Below are 22728 nucleotides of genomic sequence, written 5' to 3'. Positions count from 1 at the left end.
CTTACGCCGACAGCTCACCGCGGCTTGACAGACACCACTGGACAGAACGACCACAGCCACCTGCTTAATTGGGGACAGTGGCGGCCACTTGACTTATGTCGCCGCCCGGACCCTGGAGGACAACTGGTGGGGTCGGCAGTCCATTGTGATCCGACTCTTAACGGAAAGTGGATCTGCGCTCTCGGGTGTTGTTTGCGACAGTCGCAGCTGGGTTGGGGCCGACAATTGCCCCAGTGCCGGGAAGCGTCAAGGTCACGGGTACTGGGGAGACAGTCGCACCCGTGGAAGTGTCTTGCTATGTTGTTTTCAGTGTTTTGCTTCTTCCTCCTTAGGGAAGAGAGTTGATCTGATATAGTGGGAGTGTTTCGGTATGTGGTTTGTAAGTATTTTGCTTTTCTTTCCTTAGGGGAGAGAGTTTGTTTAATACGGTGGAAGTGTGGGGCGGGGCACGTAACCCAGGGGGCCAATCCGTATGTGTGTGAATTCTCGGAATGTACTATGTTTTAAGTGAAAATGATGCCCTTTTTACAATATGCACATTTGGGAGAGAGTTATGTGCCTTAAGGAAGTTGGAGGGCGGGCCACACGGCTAATAACCAATCGTGTTAAGAGTTTGACACGATTGGATGCTGATGAATGTGGGTCGGGCCCATGTGTCTTTAAAACTGGGTCCCGGAGCCCGGAAAAAGGGTTCTGGGCTACGGAGATAGATGTAACGCATCTTCGGCTACGCCGAGTAGGGGCCTCCCCTAAATGTTAGCCAGTTCCATGTTGTTGTTGTGCTCACTGCTCAACTTGTATATAAATGTAAACTATTGTATATAAAGCTTCAATTTATATCCACTGCAAGTTCGTATGTTGTTGCCAAGTATCGTCTCAGCTAGACCTTCAGCCTTCAAGTCATTATAACAAGCCGTCTCCGACGGGGCACCCCTGGTGCAGAGGAAGAAAGCAGAGGAAAAGAACCTATTCGCCTTTTAGTCATTGTAGGCGAAACTGTACTGTATTTGTTTGTTTTTGTGACTGACATCTCCATCTAGCGAACCTCTTTGCATGACTCTATGTTTTTTAGTTCGCTAGCATGAGCTTATAGTGGCCCTTCCCTCCATTTGGTCGTTGTGTGTTTGTTTGTCTGTCTGTCTAAAGCCAGTTTTATGGTAGGCTATTCTCCTGCCCATCGGGTGGTGGGCGTGTATACACGCAGGTGTGTGTGTATACACGCACACACACACACACACACACACACGCGCGCGCACGCACACACACACACACACACACGCACGCGCACACACACACACACACACACACACACACACACACACACACACACACACATATATATATATATATATATATATATATATATATATATATATATATATATATATATGTATATATAAGTTGCGAAAGCATGAAGTACTTGACTGCTTACAAGAATAAGGGTGTTTCACCTAAGACTTTCTGCAATTTTTAAAAATAAGCTATTTGAATTAGATGCGCGCTTTTTCTGGCATAGCATTGTCAGTGGTGTAGTACATCATAATGCAGCTAAGACGTGCTAACTAGCAGGCTTGTTAACCAATATTTAATAGTTAGCTTTTAAACTATTACCGTTGGGCTCCTTAATTATTGAGAGGCATGTAGCCCACCGTAAGTGAAGTCCATACCCGTTTTTAGAATTTCGAGGACGCGATTATCCTCGGCGCTGTGGCCCAACAAATTTTGGCTATCTCGACGAGCTAGGTTCACTGGAGAGGTTGCTTTGCCTGCAAGCTTCTCAAACCGCATATATTTTGGCGCTATGTAGGCGAAATTTGTTGGGCCACAGCGCCAAGGGTAACCGCATTTTCGAAATTCTAAAATCTGATATGGGTATTACTTACGGTGGGCTACATGCCTCTCAATAATTAAGGAGCCCAACGGTAATAGTTTAAAAGTTAACTATTAAATATTGGTTAACAAGCCTGCTAGTTAGCACGTCTTAGCTGCATTATGATGTACTACACCACTGACAATGCTATGCCAGAAAAAGCGCGCATCTAATTCAGATAGCTTATTTTTAAAAATTGCAGAAAATCTTAGGTGAAACACCCTGTATAGCGAAGTATACGCTTCGTTAAAGGAAACATATTTATTCAACTCGGCGTTTCGATCGGAAGACAGATCTTCTTCAGGAGTGATTTTACATTGTTAATGCATCCCCTTTTATAGGGATGGGCACAGAACAGGTAAGTGGGAAACACAAAGCACATAGCAGAAAAATACGCATAAAAAATTATTAGAGGCAGTGCGACCCGCACACACACACACACACACACACACACACAAAAAAAGGGGGTCTTTTTGGCACAAAAAGTACATTTGGCTGGCTTTAGCGGGTTTTGGGAGTTCCTGTTGCGGGTTTATTATTTTTGAGTTGGCAACACTGCTCCTCACTCTGAGTGTGGGTGCCGGTCGTGTGAGGTCTTCGTGTCATTTCTGTGTGACTGTTTCGTAAGCTTGCGTGCTTGTAGTTCGAGAATGTCGTCCGTCCGTTGGGATCCGAAATTCACTGAGATGGGCCGCATCGTGGACGACGACATTGTGTAAGAAGCAGCAGGACCCCGTCCCTTCACAAGCTCGGGAGAATGCCAGGCGACGTCCGAGTGCTGGGGCCTTTGTGGAGAGCTCGGCGGTAGGCGGGTGCAGTCCGGTGCAACAGGTGCGGAAAACAACTGTCCTATAGACCTTTTTCAGTTTTAGCCTCGCACCCAGCGCGCCGAACACCGCCATGTCGCTTTCCTCCTCTCTGGCTGGTTCGGAAAGGCGGTGTCCGTGCGTCCCGTGCGTTCTCTGCGGTTCTCCGTGTTTACTGTGTGCGGTTGCTTAGCTGTAGTAGCCCGATTTGGGTGTATGTGAGATTAAAGCTGCAACGAGGTCTTCGGGAAGCCACTGCGCAGTCGTCTGCTGTTCAAACAACTACAGGAAGCGAAGGCGGCTTGAAGCGGAGCAGTGTGAAGAACACAGAGAGCCATGGCGGCAGTGCGGTTGCGGGCTGTTTCAGCTACACATACCTTACACGCGAGCACCTACTGCTGATGACGCTAAGATATGTGTCCTCTGTGACCCTTGCAAAATCAAAACATACGTAATAATTTGGGTAAATGATGCAGCAGCACTGCGGGTTACGTGAAACATTTCTGTTATAGCTGCCGACACTGGCGACTGATTATTAACGACAACGACACTGTAAACATAGCTATTTGACAGTACATGAAAGCCATGATGCATTGCACATATGCCACAGCTGTTTGCTTGCAGTAAATATCCGATAAACCAGCAGGACTTAAAAAACTGAAGGCGGCAGCTTTGACGTGTCCACCTTGCATCGTGACACCTTATGCTTCGACCAAATACTATTTTCAACTGACGCCATAATGCAAAGTGCCGATTGTTTTAAAAAAAATGTGCCTATTAGGGGCGTGCAATCAGCAGGCACGCCGTGCCCACCCGACCACACGCACGCGCTTTCTCGCTCTTTCGTAATTAATCAGCGGCCTCACCCGAGACGGACAACGCAGATATGCCCCTCAGAGACTGTCACAGCAGATGCACCAGTTTCGAGTGTATAAACTACATAGCGTTCGAAGGCCAGATGCCTCTCTACTACATCTTTTTCCGAGTTTAGCGAAATGTCAGACGACGCGAAGCTCCACATCCAGCTTCCTCTGTTCCTGCGACACTTTGCTTCGACGCGTGGCGCCGACGGATGCACTGGCGCTCCGAAGAGCGCTGACACACACTCGCATGCTCACGCTAAGAGTGGACCACCCTACATTTGCACGCTTCACCAGTTATTTTGCCGTTAGTACGAAGTAATCAAGAAATTTATGCAAAGCCAAAAGCCGCAGCAGAATTCTGTTCGCTTATGCGCTCCAGCGGTGCCTCCTCCAGAAACTACTACAGAATGCACTACAGAAAGTACCGTTTTTTAGGGCAGTTCAGAGGGAAAATGTAGTGAAAGACGCAGTCGAACGCAGTTTCAATCTGTTTGTGTCACCGGCGCAACGCAGAGCAGACCGCTTGAGCGCTTGACAGCAACACTGCTGTTAGCTCGGAGCGGAGCGGTTTTTCTTTCGTAATTATAACTACAACATAGAAGCGCTCAGAAAATTTCGTGCTTGCATTAATAAACGTCTCCATTATAGATACCAGAAGGCCGTTAAATGAATTGCGCACACGTGCGTAGATTCTACGCACGTGTGCCTCGCTTCTACGCCGTAGAAGCGAACCTCCAATGTCAATTTTCGGCACAACTTGCAGGGAAACATCCGCGTCGCCGCTCGCCGAAGCATGGGCCATTTTGTTCACAGTTGCTCAGTGCATACAGTGCAACACTTTGCAGGTCAAAATCATGCAAAAATCAACACTCGGATAAGGCTGAACAGCGCGGCGAGTACTCGCTGCCTGTATTGCAGCGGCGGCCACCCAAGCCAACATGGCGGAGAAATGGGCCAGACGCAAGACGGCGCTGCTGTCGAAAGATGGCCGCGCGCACCTGAAAAAGGTCTATATGCAGGGCAGCGCAGCGTTTCGAGGGAGTGCTGCTCTAGCCGGAAACGGAAGAGGTTTGTGGAGTTTTTTTCGCCCGTAAGGACTGCCTAGGCCGCCCTAACGTGAAGCTGCCGCGGTCAGCTGTGCTTTACCTGATCTTCTGCGTGGCAAAGGAGATCCCCATGTGCCTCGCCAGAGAGATGCTCAGCAATGAAATCTCCAAGCAGACCTGCACCGACTGGACGAACTACGTCCGCGAGGTCTGCTGCGCTGAACTGTCCGTGCAGCCTCCAATGGGTGGACCTGGCGAAAAGGTGCAAGTCGATGAGTGCCTCATGATCATAGAGTTTCTTACTAATACCTAGAGGGAAAGCTGGCGGCGGTGCACCTCAGCCACCATGGATGCTCAAAGCATCATGGGGCGGTGAGCTACTTGTTGCGGGACAGTCGTAGTTTTTCAGGAACTCGGAGTGTCATTACTAAGATGTTCATTCCAAAAACGCTGTCCTTGTGTGTGCGCAGACGACTTTCGCGCGAACGCAGTGTGCAAAAGCCATAGTAGTGAAAACGCGACGACACACGGCGCCAATAAAAGGTTTTACTCTTCCGAAATGCCATTAAAAAAATCTCTTAATGTATCTAAGCAACAACATTTTTTTTTTAAACATATTTACTTTCAAAAGTGCGCCTGCTAATTACGCAAGATAAGTTTTTTTAGTGTTCATCACTTGGCCAATAGGAAAACTAGTCGTCTCTTATTTTGGGCAAACTTTGCACTTAAATGCTTTTCTGCTCGTTTGTTGCAATCATTAGACAAGATATTGAATGTTAGGACATTCGTAGTTATCTAACAGCTGTATTTTTCTATTATTTTTTGGCCAAAAGTTGTAGTTCTGCGGTCGGTAGCTCACCGGCCCATGATGCTTTGAGCGCCCATGGTGGCTGAAGTGGTCTCGAGGGGTCTCCATGCAAACCCCCATAGAGGGGTCGCCAGCTTTCCCTCTAGGTAATAGTAAGAAACTCTATGCTCATGAGGGGCAAGCGGAAAGCCAACCGCGGCCGGCTTTTGGCAGGTGACAACGTGCCACCGCGCCGCCAGAACTACGGCGGCGTAGTGGACCGTGGATTTTTGGGATGATTTGGGAGGCCACCATGGAGATGCGCATTTTTGAAGTCGACCGGAGAGACGCTGCGACTCTCGGAGCCATCATCGCCGCCAACGTTCGGCCGGGGACCACGATCGTCGGCGACGAGTGGGCGGCGTATCAGTGTGTGCCGGGGCTGCTCGACAGCAACGGAGTCAACTTGAACCTGGCTCGCAATACTTGTAAACCACTCAGTTTTTCGTAGGACCCTATGACCGGCGCCCACACCCAGAGTTCCCCCGCCAGAAGGCCAAGGCCCGCCTGATGCTGCTGTCATGGTGGCTAACTCCGACTGATTTAGGCCGTGTGAAGTGGCCCCCTGACCTCTCTCCGCACTGCTCGAGGCCCTCCTGGTCTCTTAAGCTCCTTTGCCAGTTACTTTTGTGTGGGAATAAACAGTTCACCAGTATCACTGTCTGTGTGTACTAAGTTAATTTCTTTTACACCGCCACACTCAAGGCGGGGTATATTAGGGAACTTCCGATTAAGTGCGATAGAAAGCGCACCGTGGTAGAATTATGTGGATGACCACAAATGACTCGACGGAGCACGGTTAGTTCGTGGTTTTGACGGTACTGCAGTCGCTTTGTTTGCATGAAACAGTCGCGTGTATGGGGAAGCAAGACGCACCTGAATTAAGTTATTGCGCGTTAAAACCTCCCAGAGGAAAAAGGTGCGAAAAGTGACCCGAGTTGGCTGCCGCAGTTGGAAAATACGAGAGTTATGCAACGCCAACAGGGACTCGCGCGACGACGGCGCCGCAGCGCTCTTGACTGACACCTGCACAGTGTGTCCATCGGTGGGCCGTTTTTAAGCGTTGATCGAAGCTTCTTGCTTGACTTGTGCGCTTCCCTGAAATGGCGCATTTGCTTACTGCCGTGCGTGCTGTCAACAGGAATTACCCAGGTGTTGGGGATCGTTACATGCGAAGTATCCGGCGCTGCAGTATTTATTAAAAATAGTACTAATGATCCATCATCTGCGGCAACAGGAGAGAGAGCGCTGGCGGGCACTTGGTATATGTGCACTTCTCGGCCGACACGATTCCACATGTGAACTAAACTTGTGTCTCTGTCGTACACACGCGGTATCAGTGTGGCTCTGCAGATTACAGACCACGTACTGTAGACCTCGGGCGGCCGCGGAATAGTGCCCCTTCGATGCGCATCATAACTGAGCCGTTCCAGTGGTTTGTGAGTTTAATGTCCCAGGGCTGTACGTAGGTTGTGCGCAAAGTCGTTTTTGAAGGGCTCCAGATTAACAGATGTTATTTTTAGATATCTGTATGGCAAATGCGCCATCTGCTATAAACAAGACCATACGACAGAACTATCTAGTGAAGCAGCGCTACGGCACAGGGCCGAAGGGGAGAAAGGGACGAACACAGCGCTCACCTTTGGCCCTGTGCCGTAGCGCTGCTTGACTAGATTTGTCAGACCAACTCGCCCACCAGTTCATGCTATACGACAGAAGCGGCTAGGCAAGCGCGATACCGGTCGGAACGGCAATGCGTTACCATGTTGGTCGTATCAGGCGCACGCCTATATGCTATCAGGCGCAGCATATATGCTAAAACTGAAACCTCAATAGAATCTGATTGATTAATGCTCATCGACATCGCGAAATGTGCTTTCGTTTTTCGCACAAATACAAACGCGGTGCGATTCGACCTGTGACGCTGGGGTGAGCAGCCTAGCGCTAAAGCCATTGAAACAGCGCGGAAAGAGAAAAGAAGGTAGCAGAAACATGTCACCACCAGCACGCATGGCGGAAGCAAGCAGATCGATCTGAGCTAGAACAATTTGAAGACACGAAGAAAAAAAAAAACCGCGATACGCATTCGTGCCGCAGTTTCGTTCGAAGGTAGGCATTAATTTCAGTTTCATATGAGGGAGGAAACCACGAAATGAGCGGCGAAAACTGAGTTTGCAATTCGACCGAGCGAGTTCAACTCGGCCTGATGTACACCTCTCGTGTCACTCCGGGTTTAACTAGAACTAAAACAACCATTTTTTTCCCCGCGATTTCGGCGGCGTGACCGGGGCAGCGAGGCGGGTCAGTTTTTGCGAATTTTTCCTCTTTTGGCAGCTTTATCGCAATATACCATAAGTAAAAGATTTAATCAGCCTCCTGTCTTGCCCTCTACAGGCGGCCTTCGTGCAAACAAAGCGACTGCAGTATATAGAGTCACGACATCTTTCAGGTTCCCGATATTTGACTGCAAATATTTAATTTGTGAAACCAGTGCCATATTCGGCCGTCAAAAACACGAACTAATCGTGCTCCGTCGACTCATTTCTGGTCATCGAGTCCACGTTTATCTACCACAGCGCGCTTTCGCTGCTTTCTGTCGCGTAATAACACGCGTAAGTCTCAATCGGGCGCGTGTCATGCCCGACAAGTTTCCTTCAGGCGATGCTGAACTCTTTAAAAAGGGAGCAGTCCAAGGACCAGTTGCTGCACATAGGAGACTCGGTTTAGAGAGGGGAACTCGGGTTCGAGATAGTGGTACGCATTGTGCCAGCTCTGCCAAGGCACGTTTGGTGGCCCCCAGAGGGGCCGTGAAAAGAAAAAAAAAAGCTGGCAAAGCAGCTTCCGGACCAGGAGGGCCTCGTGTACTGGCGGAGATGTCAGGGGCTCCATTTACATGGCGTAATGCTTCGAGATCAGCTCCATGAGTCGAAGAAAGGTGTCATGGCAGCGGTGCCTCCCGTTGATGGACAGCCACCAAAGCCACCCAAGGTAGGACTCCGCGAGCTCCGGTGCAAACTTCCATCCGCTCCTGATCAGGCGGGCCTTGGCCTTCTGCTAGGAACTCTCTATGTTTTGAGTGTGGGCGCCGGTCAGAGGGTCCAGGAAAAACCCTGAGTGGTTGACAGCGCTGTGAGTCAGCTTCAAGTTGACTCCGTCGCTGTCGAGCAGCCCCGGCACACACTGATACGGCGCCCACTCGTCGCTGACAATCGTGGTCCCCGGCCGAACGTTGGCGGCGATGATGGCTCCGAGAGTCGCAGCGTCTCTCCAGTCGACTTCAAAAATGCGGATCTCCATGGTGGCCTCCCAAACCATCCCAAAAATCCAGGGGCCACGGTCGACCACGCCGCCGTAGTTGTTATGGTGGTGCGGTGGCACGTTGTCGCCTGCCAAAAGCCGGGCGCGGTTTGCTTTCCGCTTGCCCCTCATGAGGCACTCATCGACTTGCACCTTTTCGCCAGGTCCACCCATCGGAGGCTGCTCGGACAGTTCAGCGCAGCAGCCCTCGCGGACGTAGTTCGTCCAGTCGGTGCAGGTCTGCTTGGAGATTTCATTGCTGAGCATCTCTCTGGCGAGGCACATGGGAATCTCCTTTGCCGTGCAGAAGGTCAGGTAAAGCACAGCTGACCGCGGCAGCTTCACGTTAGGGCGGCCTAAGCAGTCTTTACGGGCGAAAAAGCTCGACGAACCGCTTCCGTTACCGGCTAGAGTAGCACTCCCTCGAAACGCAGCGCTGCCGTGCATTTGGGACAGTTGTTTTGCGCACATGTTGCACCGGAACTGCGCCCGCGTACTGCTGGCAAAACGGCGGTACTTGGTGACGACTTCCCCGTCGCAATCCAGTTTGGCTTCATTGAACCCCAGCTCTTTGCAAACGCCCCAGTACTCGGACGTCGCCGGACGGCCTCCCGAACTTGTCGACGGTTCGGGTCGCACTGCGGACGACCGAGGTGCAGGCTCCGTACGAAATCTTCTTGCACCGTTTCTTCGTCCATGATGCGGCCCATCTCAGTGAATTACTGATCCCAACGGACAGACGACATCCTCGAAAATGCAAGCACGCAAGCTTACAACACAGTCAGACGCAACTGGCAACAGCGACTGCAGGGGGCTCCGCAACTGCTACAAAGAAGTCTGATGTGCAAACTCAGCGTACTAACTAGGGAGAGAGTGGTCCGCGGGGGCGCCCTTGCGAAGCCACGTGACTTTCCTAACGCACACTTGTGTAGTGGGCCTCGGAGAGAGGGGCTTCTTTCTCTCCTCCGTGCTCGTCACGTGACGCCGCGTGAAGGGAGCCCACGCGCGCGAAAAAAGGCGGGAAGTCTGCGTCGCCACTAAAAATGGCGGCGAAGGCGAGGCGGCCAGTGCCAAAATGGCGAGTCGGCCTGCCCAGCAACTAGCCCGCGGAATGGAGCGAACAGCTGAACAGCTGCGAAAGAAAATGCGAGCAGAATCGCTTTATTGCGCGCCAGAGACGTCCGAACCGAGCAGGTGGTGCACAAATAAGCGCAGAATCGCGTTTTTGCTTGAAACAACCGCAATTCCCGTGAATGATAGACCACGCGCCACTAGGGGACACGAATGGTTCCGTGTTCCGCGCGCTTAAGGCCGATTCACACGACCGCGGCCCGCGCACTACGCGTTCATGCGTCAGCACATTGAGAAGCGCGCTGACCAGGCCGCGGGCCGACAGCGCGCCTCTCAATGTGTTGACGCATGAACACGTAGTGCGCGGGCCGCGGGCGAACGGACCGTCGTGTGAATCGCCCTTTAACGCCATTTTAAGTACAGAGGGCAAAATGCATGTCTAGAACGGCCGAACTACGTGCTCCGGGCCGCTCGGAGCTGCGTGCGCGACGTCTAGCATGTACCAGGAAAGTGTCCGCACTGTGCGGAAAACTCTTCGGACATCTTCCACATGGTATGGGCATGTCAGTCAACCCCGAACCTCGCCCCAAAACCCAACCCCACCCGGCAGGACTGGGAAGCAGCCCTGCTCGGCTGCTCCGACCTGGTGAGCCAGAAGGCCCTGGTCGAGCGCGCCTTAGCCGCAGCGGTCGCCAATGGGCTCCTGTACTGAGGAGCGCACCTAGTGCTTGTGAGAGGTGGCCCTTTCCTTGATACCTCAAACTCCCTCCCTGTTATGTACGAATAATAAAGTTCTTCATACAGAGAGAGAGAGAGTCTAGCGATATAACGCCTGGTTCGAGACGACGGAGTCTGGGCATGCGTGGCCGAACTGATAGCGCTGCCTGTCTTTTCGGGGCTCGCAGGCGGCTGCGGCTTTACCTCCTGCTTATGACGTTTGTAGCGCTGATTGGCGCTACCGTCTGCGAAAGGACGTACGCGGCAGAGCGCACATGACTGGATTCTTTTTTTTACTTCCTTTTTGTGCGCTTATCGCCCCAGTATGCTTTCAATAATCACATGCCGCCGCGGTGGCTCAGAGGTTATGGTGCTCGGCTGCTGACCCGAACGACGCCGGTTCGATCCCGGCCGCGGCGGTTGAATTTCTTTGGAGGAGAAATTCTAGAGGCCCGTGTACTGTGCGATGTCAGTGCACGTTAAAGAACCCCAGGTGGTCGAAATTTCCGGAGCCCTCCACTACGGCGTCTCTCATAGCTTTAGTTGCTTCGGGACGTTTTAGACCCTATAAATCAACCAACCTATTTTGGCATTTGCTGAAGAACGCCAAAATGCCAACCCCCTCTCCCTTATCTAAGGCTCGTAGCCGTGATGACGATGCAGTACACCGGCGCGCATGTGATGCGGTCAACTGCTCCTGGCTGGAGCTTTGCATGTGCACAAAAAGAAAGTAAAAAAAAAGGAATCCAGTGATGTGCGCTCTACCGCGTATGTCCTTTCGCAGATGGTAGCGCAAATCAGCGCTACAAACGTCATAATCATATTTAAAACTGCGCGAACAGAAACAAGGACCGAGCAAGAACACAGTAACGCACACAAGCGCAGTATGTGTTACTGTGTTCTTGCTCGGTCCCTGTTTCTGTTCGCGCAGTTTTAAATATGAACGATTCAGACCAACTGGCCCGCCAGAAGATACTTTTAAACGTCATAAGCAGGAGGTAAAGCCGCGGCCGCCTGCGAGCCCCGAAAAGACAGGCAGCGCTATCAGTTCGGCCACGCATGCCCACACTCCGTCGTCTCGAACCAGGCATTATATCGCTAGACATCGCGGACGTGGCTCCGAGCGGCCCGGAGCACGCAGTGCGGCCGTTCTAGACATGCATTTTGCCCTCTGTACGTGCGCAGTCGCCTTTGCGCGAGGAACGTGCCGGCCACACAAATGGCTTGAAGGGCAACGCGAAAATTGCGAGCCGGCCGCCCTAGAATCTCGCCAGGAGCACAACAGCCGTGAAAGAAAATACGAGCAGTATCGCTTTATTAAGGCGAAAGCCTTTAATGCCTCATACTGTCGTGGGCACAGAATGCTAGCAAGTGTGTTCGAGTTCCAGCGAACAAAAAAAAAACTTTATTGAGACTCTTTACCTTCTTCTCCTTCTTCCTGTGTTGTGTTCGCGCTGCTGATGCATATAGGCACATCTAGTGAACGCACGGGTTTCGTGAGTGAAATGAAACAATTAAATAAACGCAAATATGAAAATAAACAAAACAATAAAGAAATTAAACTATAAAACACGAAAAACATTAAAGAACAAAGACAGCGTGGTCCAAAAGACGCGCAGAATCGCAAGAAGAGACTAATAATCGAACCAGGGCCTTTGGCACTTCAAGGGTAGTCGCTGCCAGTCCGTCACGAACACGGTTTGAGCATGAATAAAGGCAGATGTAGTGAACGCACGGGTTTCGTGAGTCAAATAAAAGAAACGAAAAAATTGCGAGTATGAAAAAAAAAACTATAAAGAAATTAGATCATAAAACACGAAAAATATTTGAGAAAAGGCACATCTAACACCATCTGCTGTTCTAGTTGGTTGCGATCCATATGTATCAGCAGCGCGAACACAACACATGAAGAAGAACTGCTCTTTACCTTCTTCTCGTTCTTCCTGTGTTGTGTTCGCGCTGCTGATACATATAGGCACATCTAGTGAACGAGCGGGTTTCTTGAGTGAAATAAAAAAATTAAAGAAATGCAAATATCAAAATAAACAAAGTAATAAAGAAATTGAACTACAAAACACGAAAAATATTACAGAAAAGGCACGTCTAGTGAACGCACGGGTTTCGTGAGTGAAATAAAAGAAATAAAAAACGCAAAAATGAAAATAAACAAAACAATAAAGAAATTAAACTATAAAACACGAAAAACATTAAAGAACATAGACCGCGTGGTCCAGAAGACGCGCAGAATCGCGGTTTGGCACGATAGAACCGCAAGAACAGACTAAGGGTGCGTTCCAATACTCCCAAGTAGACGTCTACTTAGACGTCTTGCCGGACAGCGGCCATTTTGAGACTCGTTCCAATTTTCACGAAGCCGTCCAAGAAGACTGCTTCGCCGAAGTCCACATCGATGCAGGCTAACTTCCTGTCTAAAGATGGCGGAGCAGTTGGTGCAGTCAGAGCTGAGTGAGCCGTGCTCTTGTCGGGCACTGGAGCCCGGAGACGCACCATCTTTCAAGTGTCAGTCATTCCGTTAAGTTGATTTTTATAGGAACTGGTGGCAAATAAAGCCGTCTTTGTGGACCTACGATTATATTTGTGAATCGAGCGAGAGGAAATCATGCGGGTGAGATCGTCTGCTGAAGCGGTAGCGATGAACGCACCATTATTGCAGAAAAAAAATAAAATAAGAACTAGCAAACTGCTAACAGCGCGTTTTTAACTTGTTTTATTAAGAATTTTTAAGAACATAGGAGTGCAACTATTCCCAAATGTTAGTTCAGTTTATATGCCGCAAGGTGGCGCGTGAAGTAGACACGTTCCAATATGTAGACATGTAGACGGCTTCCTAGACGTCACACTAGACGTCTTGTCGGACGTCTAGAGAATTGGAACGCACCCTAAGAATCGAACCAGGGCCTTTGGCACTTGAAGGGTAGTCGCTGCCAGTCCGTCACGAACAGGGTTTGAGCATGAATAAAATCAGATGTAGTGAACGCACGGGTTTCGTGAGTCAAATAAAACAAACGAAAAAATTGCGAGTATGAAAAACAAACTAAACTATAAAGAAATTAGATCATAAAACACGAAAAATATTAGAGAAAAGGCACATCTAACACCATCTGCCGGGCTAGTTGGTTGCGATCCATATGTATCAGCAGCGCGAACACAACACATGAAGAAGACCCGCTCTTTACCTTCTTCGCCTTCTTCCTGTGTTGTGTTCGCGCTGCTGATACATATAGGAACACCTAGTGAACGCACGGGTTTCGTGAGTGAAATAAAACAAATAAAAAATGCAAATATCAAATTAAACAAAATAATAAAGAAATTAAACTACAAAACACGAAAAACATTAAAGAACACAGACCGCGTTCTCCAGAAAACGCGCAGGATCGCGGTTTTGCACGACAGAACCGCAAGAAAACGCGGCGGCGGGGCGCGGAGCCAGGCCACGTGCGACAAACGCCGCAAAGGGCGCACAAAATGGCGCCCAGTGCGGCGCGCTTGCGTTAAAATGGCCAGCCGGCCCTCCCCGGCCGCTCGCAAGAGGAATACACCGAAGAGCGGAACAGCCGTGAAAGAAAAAAAGAGAAGTGAGGAGAAAAGGGAGAGAGCGAGAAAAAGGACAAGGGCAACTGAGTGGGAGGAATATACCGAAGAGCGCAACCGCCGTGAAAGAAAAAAAGAGAACGGAGAAAAAGAGGACGAGGAGGGGAGCGGAGGAGGAAGGGCGGCGCTGCGAGGAGGGATCTGGGACGCCAGCGAGGAAATTGCCACTAAGGCTAGTGAATTAATTGTTGCTGACAACATGTACCTCATCGCAAATTTTTGTTATTATTTAATGAAGGGAGATAAAATATCATTTTCTTATATTTCAACACAATTTCGTATCTTGACGCTTGATTGCAACCTGTGTCAAGTCGATATGCAGCCCACCCTTGACACTAACATATTGGATCTGACGCTTACAACAGCACCGTAAGCGATAACAGGTGTAGCACACTTAGATGGATTAGCAAGCACCATTTACTTGAACAAAATATAAACATGCCATTTCCGCTCGTCTCTCCTGCAAGCAACTCAACCCCTTAGGGTCCTGATGAAAGGCTCCAGAGAACGCTCAGCACAGGCGCTGCCGCTGCGGCCTCCAATGCTCCACCCAAAAGTCTGAATTTGTGCACATACGCCCCTCACCAAAGTGCACAGCCAAAATTTCATTGTCTCTTGAGACAGGTCCAATCCCTGAAAAAATCGAATTCCGGGTACTGGGGCTCTTTATACATCAAGACAGACGGTCAGAAACAACATTGGCCAAACTCCGTCAGGTGGGGGACCAGGTGGGCCGCTTAGTCCGCCGGGTTTCTAACAAGCGCGGGGGGTTACGATGTAAGGACGCCTTGCCGCTGGCGCATGCATTTGTAACCAGTCGAGTTCTATATTCGACTCCATACCTCCACCTGTGGAAACAAGACGAGGATTCACTCGAAGTCATATTCCGCAAAATTATTAAGCGGGCTCTGGACCTCCCCGTGACGACCTCGAACAAGCGCCTCCTGGGGCTGGGCATGGTGAACACATTTCGGGAGCTCCGGGAAGCTCACTCGACCAACCAATACACACGTCTCTCGAAGACATCGTCGGGTCGCCGCCTTCTTGCCCGACTACACATCCAACACACCACTCTCATGGAAGAGCGCGTACGTATTCCATCCCAGTGGAGATGCGCCCTCCACTTGCGCCCTTTTCCCGCGTACATGAACCGTGAAGACCATAACGGCCGGCGCCTGGCGCGGGCGAAAGCCCTGGCCCGCCACTTTGGATCGAAACCCGGCGTATTCTACGTGGATGCCTCCGGCCCCCACCATGGGGAATGGTTCACGGCCGCAGTCGTCCACGAATCGAAAACAGTGAACGGCCTTACTTTCCGAGCCCGTGACATAACACACGCGGAGGAGGTCGCCATTGCGTTGGCTGCATCTCATTCCAATTCAAAAACAATTATTTCCGACTCGCGAAGGGCATGTCGGAACGTCGAGCAGGGCTGGGTACCGTATCTAGCGTACCGCATTCTCCAAAACAGCGTCTATACCGGGGACCCCGCTCACCGGCGTATCGTTTGGGCTCCTGCTCACATGGGCCTTGAGGGAAATGAGGCAGCTGACGCCGCCGCCCGCGCGCTCCCTCACCGGACATTCCCCTCCGACCCCGACGATCAGGAACTCGAATTCACTCCAGCTTACTCGTTTAAAGACATTTCTTTACTTTATCAATCTGGCCATAGTCTTTATCCCCGCTCGTGTAAAGGACACGCAAAGGCAGAGGAGCGGCTTCTGCTTCGCCTATATACAAATACTTTGCTGTGCCCGGCAGCTCTCAAACACTTTGACCCTTCTTTCTCTGGCAGCTGTCCGCACTGTGCGGAGAAGTCTTCGAACATCTACCACATGGTGTGGGCCTGCCCCTCTAACCCTGCTATCCCCCTCACCCTAACCCAACCCGGAAGGACTGGGAGGCGACCCTGCTCGGCTGCTCTGACCTGCAGGCCCAACGGGCCCTGGTCGCGCGAGCCCGGGCAGCGGCCGACGCCACTGGGGTCCCGAACTAGGGACCTCCACCTTGTACTTGTGAGGGCTGGCTCCCTCTGGGTCAGCTCATACCTCACCTCCCGAAGTTTATCTGTAAATAAATGTTTTCCACCACCACCACCTGCAACGCGGCAAAACCGAAGCTCGAGTGACCGTCAGAGCGAAAGCCTCTGACATCGAGGACGTATTTATTCGGCGCAACCAGAATGGCACCCAGGCCGCGGCCGCTCGTCGCCGCCCATCGCTGCCGCGGCCGGCGCAGTCTTACCCAACGCTTCGAAGGCTCCTCCCACTTTAAGCCCATCCATGAAGATTTATAAATGGCACGACATCTCCTCTCTCCTGCTCCTATGCAGGCAATCTTTCTCTCGGCTCCTCCCCGGCGCCGACGGAGGCGGCACCTGGTGAGGGGGAAGCTAGCAGACGCTCCCAACGCTAGCCCTTGGCGCGCAGTAGACCGCGCTTGCGTTTCCTGCCTTGGCTTCCCTCGAAATAAGATCGTGCTTGGAGATTAAAAATTTAGTTACTAAAATACTTCCCCTAGCAACGTTGCACTCCTTTATCGAAACTGCGATCGATTTGATTGCAGTGAACGCGGTGGAGGAACCGTGCGCGGCCGAAAAAATCCTCAGAGGGTTGTTTCTCAACGCTCGCGCCTCGGCGCGCAGCGGACCGCCCGGCTGTATGAATTGTTTGCATTTTTTACTTCGATTTTTGTACTGCGATCGCTTTGATTGCGGTGCATAGGAAATAACATGCGCTAGTGAGCATGCGGCACGAAATTGAACATCCTCGAAGTGTTGTTTTTCGACCGGAGTCTTTTGCTGAATGTTATTGAAAGTTTGACTCCACCAAGAGGAAGTGGTACGATATACGACTAGACGTGCAGTCTAGGCTTTATATGAACGGATGGCGTTGTAATGCTGCCATAATATATTCTTTTCTCAAAGGCGCGTTTTCTCGTACAATCGGCCATGCGTAGGCGTTTAATCATCCGCATTTTAATTTTTTTAGTGCAGGAAAGCTTAGCGATTATCTCAGAGAGCACCGCAGAAGTATGTCTACACGTGCTTTCGTTGAGACATCTAGATGAAGAGCCCCTTGCATGGTGATTCGGCTGCAAATCAGAGCATATCCGAGCAGGGGTTTAATGGCTCCGAAGAGCGAGATAGGGTTCCGCTTTCTGAAATCAACCCCTTCCTCTGTTGGCGTTACTGCCACTGGGATTCCGACCGTTCTTTTCTTCCTATGGCTCACCACCTTGAAGCTGTCGTTGGCCACTTCCGCCATATCCGCCACTTCCTCATCGAAGTCAACGATAGTAGAGTCGTTCCCACTAAGCAATGAGGACGCACTGCACTGGTGGTCGTCTTCGAAGTGGGGCAGCTGGATACCTTGCGGAAGTCATGGCCGTCTCCGCCACGCTGGCCTCCTTCGGGTGGCGCTGCCCATTGTTCAGGACGGAGGGGCCCTGGAGCTGGGTGGGTCGTTCAGGGCAGCAGGTCCCGACTCGCAAGGAAGATGGCGAACTCCATTTAGGAGGAAACGGTACAGAAGGTTTATTCACATATTTACAGTCGAAACGGGAGTGCCCTCATCACAAAAAAACCTCCCGTTAAATACGGTTCGTATTCCCCAGATCCCTGACTGGGGAATTCAGTCCGAAGAAAGCTGTCCAATCGGATGGACAGTTGATGACGCTGGTGGAACCCCCCACGGCAGAGGCGGTTCCGGGCTCTCTCGCTCTCTCGCAGCTCAGGGGATGGGAAGGGGTAGATCAACAAACACTGATGCGTCGCCTTGATCACTGCGGCAAGTCCTCTGCCCGCTCCCTCCCAGCAGGTGAACGACCGTCCTCGTATTCCCCCGCCGGATGTCTGAACCACGAGGCCTCTCTCGGCGGACACAGCCGTCTTTCGATTAGCAGCAACAGCTTGATCTTGTGAGCACCGCTCCGGCTTTCGGTGACCCCTGGTAGACTCGGCCACTGGACGCCGCCGCAGTCGCCGCTGCTTTCGCCGGTGCCTAGCCTTCGCCGCGTCTTTGCTTAACGACGACCCACGTCTGGTAGTAATCTCTGCCAGACTCGTGTTCTCCGACCTTGACACCGCATCTTGCTTGAACTAAGAACGAAAACCACGCAAAGGACGATACACAGGGAAGAAGTAGACAGGACGAGCGCGGACTTGCAACTGTTTATGCAACTTGCAACTGTTTCCCGATGACACACGTCTGGAAGTAGTCTTTCCAGGCCCGTGTACTACGACCTTAACACCATTAAGAGGCGCCGGCGCGGGAGCAGCCGTACCCTTCCCATACGGGCAGTAACACCGGGAAGAGGCAGCTGAATGTGAAGTACTTACAGAAATAGACAAGATCTAGTTAAATCACCGAGCTGAGGAGACAAAATATGATGATGATGATGATATCCTCAGGAATAATGGCACATACCCACGGCGGAGGGTTGGCCAGGGTACATAAATCAAGCAGCGTCTTCATCCTCTTCTTCCTCCACGGCATGGCATTGTCAGCGATGTACTATACCAGAATACAGCTTAGACGGGCTAACTAGCAGGCTGCATGTCTAATATTGAATAGTTAACGGTTTAACTGTTACTGTTACGCTTCTTAATTGCAGCCCGCCGTAAGTAATCAATATATCAGTTTTTATAATGTCGAAAATGAGGCTGCCCTCGGCGCTGTGGCCTGGGAAATTCTGGCTATTTCGCCGAGTTACGTGCACTGGAGAGATTGCTTTGCCTGCATTCTTCTCGAAAACGTGTGTATTTTGATTAAAGGTCCGAGGCCTTGGATATTTTGCCGGCGTTGAGACTCGGTAACAGTCAAACAGACGCACCTTATATCCAATATTGAAGAGCTGCCGCGGTGGCTCAGTGGTTATGGCGCTCGGATGCTGAGCGAAAGAGGCGGTTTCGATCGCGGCTACGGCGGCTGAATGTCGATGGAGGCGAAATTCTAGAGGCCCGTGCACTTACGATGTCAGTGCACGTTAAAGAACCCCAGGTGGTCGACATTTTCTGAGTCCTTGACTACTGCGTCCTTCATAGCCTGACCACTTTGAGACGTGAAACCCTCATATAAAACATAAACCACTATTGAAGAAAGGGTGGTGGCAGTATACAGGGTCATGTATACCTCAACCTTGGGCCTTGTTGACGGGTACTGAAAAGTTCCACTTACTTGGCATGCGGGTCGCTATGCAGCTTTTATTTCGCTTCTAGGGACTTTCCGGCCACTGGTGCTCAGCTTGAGGCTTAATAATGCTGCTTACGGGTTTTCCCGTCTGAGGGAACCGCGTTCTGCACGGAGTACAGAAGTTCGCTGTTCCGTACCTCGATGACGTAGGAATCTTTTCCAGTGCGTGGGAACGTCACCTAGATCACCTGCGCATTGTATTGGAAAGGTTGATGGAGGCAGGACTGATGGTGAGGGCGGAGAAATTTCATTTGGGCTGTGCGTAAGTCACTTATCTAGGGCATGTTGCTGGGCGGGGTAAATGCCGACCATCTCAACTGCCGTGGTTTACTATCGCCGCCCGGCAACTAAAAACTGAAATGAGGGCAGTTTTCGGCCTGGCTGGTTATTGGCATCATTACGCCCCAGTAATATTCTGAGATTGCAAGTCCCTTAACAGACTTTCTTCGAAAAGCAGAGCCCGTAACCGTTAAGTGGGACTCTAAGAAAGAAGCCGCATTCCAGACTGTGAAAAGAGCGTTGAGTCAAAGGCTAGTTCTCATGGTGCCAAATTTTTCTAAGGCTTTTACCATTCAATGCGGTGCCGGCGACCGAGGCTAGGGAGCTGTGCCTTGTCAGACAGACTCGAATGGCCAGAGCGACCCATTTTCAAAATAAGCCACAAGTTGAGCATCCGAGAAGAGGCGTACAACACATCGGGAAAGGAATGTGCATGGTAGAGACTGACCACTTCCCCTTAACTTGTCTGCAGAGCATGCATTCAAAGAATGGCTGCTTACTTAGGTGGAGTAGAGCATTTGAGCAGCACAATGTTGAAGTGCGTGATAAGAAAGGAAAGCTACATACGAATGCTGATTGATGGTCTCAGTCGAGCGTTGTAAAATGGAATGAGCCATTTAGGTGATTTCTTATGGCACTCTATAACCGAAGCCCTTATATTTGATTAATTTTTCTGATTTCAGAATGGTATATACTCCACGTAGTCGAAGAAGCGTCCCGATGCATGCCGATAGTTTTATTCCACTCCAAAAGAATATGAATAGTGTCCCAATGTGTGCGAAACTTCGAAGGCATCGTAACGAATGTGGCTTGAACTACGGAAGAGCTTGACTCGGAAGGGGAAGCATACAGCGCTCCAGTAGAATCAGCTGTTCCCTTCGCTTGCCTGATATACATCTTGATTTATTCTATACTTTTACTTATCCTCATTGCTAAACAGTGTCATCGTAAGGACACCTTATGAAATTTTTGTGTGGGCTTGTTTCACTTGACGTGCATTGTGGTACGTTTTAGAGCGCATTAAGTAGAAAGGGACTTGTTTTTGAAGATGTGGCGAATCGAGCGGTTTTCGTGGTGTGCTTTATGCTCTGGGTGTGTTTTGTAATGGCGGTCTTGCTCGGTGCGCCAAGTTTACCCAAATGTGTGAAAAGAAGTGACGTTGAGTCTGGAGAAGAGGACACCCACAGGAGCACGAAGGCTTCGACTGAAAGCTGAACCGACCACTCACTCTAGGCTTCCATTCAACACACCGAGTCAGGCGAGCAGTGCCGAACAAAAGCTCGACCTCCTGATGCAGGGTCTGACGGCGGGGGTGCTGCTGTATCCGGGCAGTAATTTGCACGTGACAATTATGGCCCCAAGTGTTTAGCACAAGGCTGCAGTAAACAGTTCTTGCACAGCGAACTGACTCCAGCCTACTTTCGTGGATAAATGGCTTTGCGCGATCTCGACCATGAAGAGAAACTTAGTGAGCAACGGCCGCACAAGATCTTTCTTTACACCTTGCATTCGGGCTGCTCTGTTCCGTTTTGTTCAGGCCAATGCCAAGAGGTGACTACGGGGCTATCGTCTCGGCAGCGTTTAAGAACCCGACCGATGCCACAGTCTCTGCTTCCAGAAGCTCGGATCCAAACTCCGAAGAGCCACGCCGCTTGCGCGGCTCATAAAGAAAACCCGCGCCAAGCTGCCCTTCATCTCTGGGAGGACCTCCTGACCTTGTCCCACAGCTACATAGGGTCAAGACGTGAAAACAAGGAACAACGTCTGGGGACCTGGGGAACTGTTTCTCCACTTAGAAAGAGCACCACCATGTGTAAAGCTTTCTTGTCCACAATCCGCAATTTGCAACCTTTTGCATAAAGTTCTTCGCCTTCCCGCAACTTAACATTTCCGTTCACTCGGTCCCGACACCACGCCGGAGGTGCCGATGTCGCTAACCCAGCCCCAGCAGTGTGCTACACCGACACAGCCGTGTTGAGCTTGTATGTCCGCCCCAACGACCCTTGGGACGTGAGTTTTGTGACGCAACTCGCCAATTGCCTTGGTTACAATGCGGTGGTCTGAGGTGACTTTTACGCGAAGCGCACCACAAGGGGATCCCACAGCGTCGATCACTGTGCCCGAAAACTTCTCGCAGCTGTTCAGACATCGCGCATAAAGATGATAAACACAAAAGCAAAGAAATAGTGTACGAAATCCTAGAGCAAGCCGTCAACGCCCACGTTCCCTAGCGGGATGTGGTCGTTCACCTGTGAGACACTTCACCTACAGTGGCCTAGCCAGAAATTTTGCTGAGGGGTGTGCTCATGTTGCAGCGCTGCCTCCTAAGAATTTCTGGAGGGATCAAACTCAAGAATAGTAACTGCACTGTCATTGACAATGCCATTGTGTATTAGATAACGCTACTCACTGTGCAGACAAGTGAAATATCTATTTTTTAAAATAAAAGAATGTACTCGTATGTCTTGAAAATCATGTCATAACTGATACCAATGCTTGCATGTTTTTTACGTATTTAATTAGTAACTAAAATATCACACGAAGTCTAGAACTATATCAGTCCGAAACCACCAAAGCAGTTCATGCCGCTACCCGCCGCGGTGGCTCAGTGGTAAGGCGCTCGTCTATCGAGCCGGAGTACCCGGGTCCCAACCCAACCGCGGTGGCCACGCTTCGATGGAGGCGAAACGCAAGAGGCGCCCGTGTGCTGTGCGATGTCAGTGCACGTAAAATATTCCCAGGTGGTCGAAATTATACCGGAGACCTCCACTACGACACCTCTTTCTCTCATTCTTCCTTCACTCCCACCTTCCTTCCTTCCCTTACGGCGCGGTTCAGGTGTCCGCCGATATATGTGAGACAGATACTGCGGCATTTCCTTTCCTCAAAAACCTATTTACCAATTTACCTAGTGATGCTGCTGATATGAAACACGTAATGGTCATTTAGATGAGCAAGTAGAGGACAAATATTTCAATGAATCTTTGTCGTTCAGGAACCTTTACATTTTTGTACATGTGCAACGGCTAGGGGAAAATCTCAGTGACGCTGTCCTTCGTTCCAGTGTACTACGCAGCAGCAGCAGTCACCATCATGTGTTGCGAGCAATTGCACCGAAATTTTAGTCC

At 50.6% G+C, this 22728-nt stretch overlaps 1 protein-coding gene and 1 pseudogene across 1 annotated transcript in view; one reads left to right on the top strand and one right to left on the bottom strand.

Moving 5' to 3' along the window:
* Positions 1–22728, top strand: part of LOC149360453 (myb/SANT-like DNA-binding domain-containing protein 1) — an 82118-nt gene that overhangs the window by 8186 nt on the left and 51204 nt on the right. The gene's annotated exons all lie outside the window — the stretch shown is intronic.
* LOC149360455 (uncharacterized) lies at positions 8322–9023 on the bottom strand (annotated as a pseudogene).

This window comes from Amblyomma mixtum, chromosome 2 (genome assembly GCF_055824585.1).
Source record: "Amblyomma mixtum isolate Tamu chromosome 2, ASM5582458v1, whole genome shotgun sequence".
NCBI classification, from domain to species: domain Eukaryota; kingdom Metazoa; phylum Arthropoda; class Arachnida; order Ixodida; family Ixodidae; genus Amblyomma; species Amblyomma mixtum.
The sequence above is the reverse complement of the archived record's forward strand: the minus strand, read 5'-3'. Positions and strand labels throughout refer to the sequence as shown.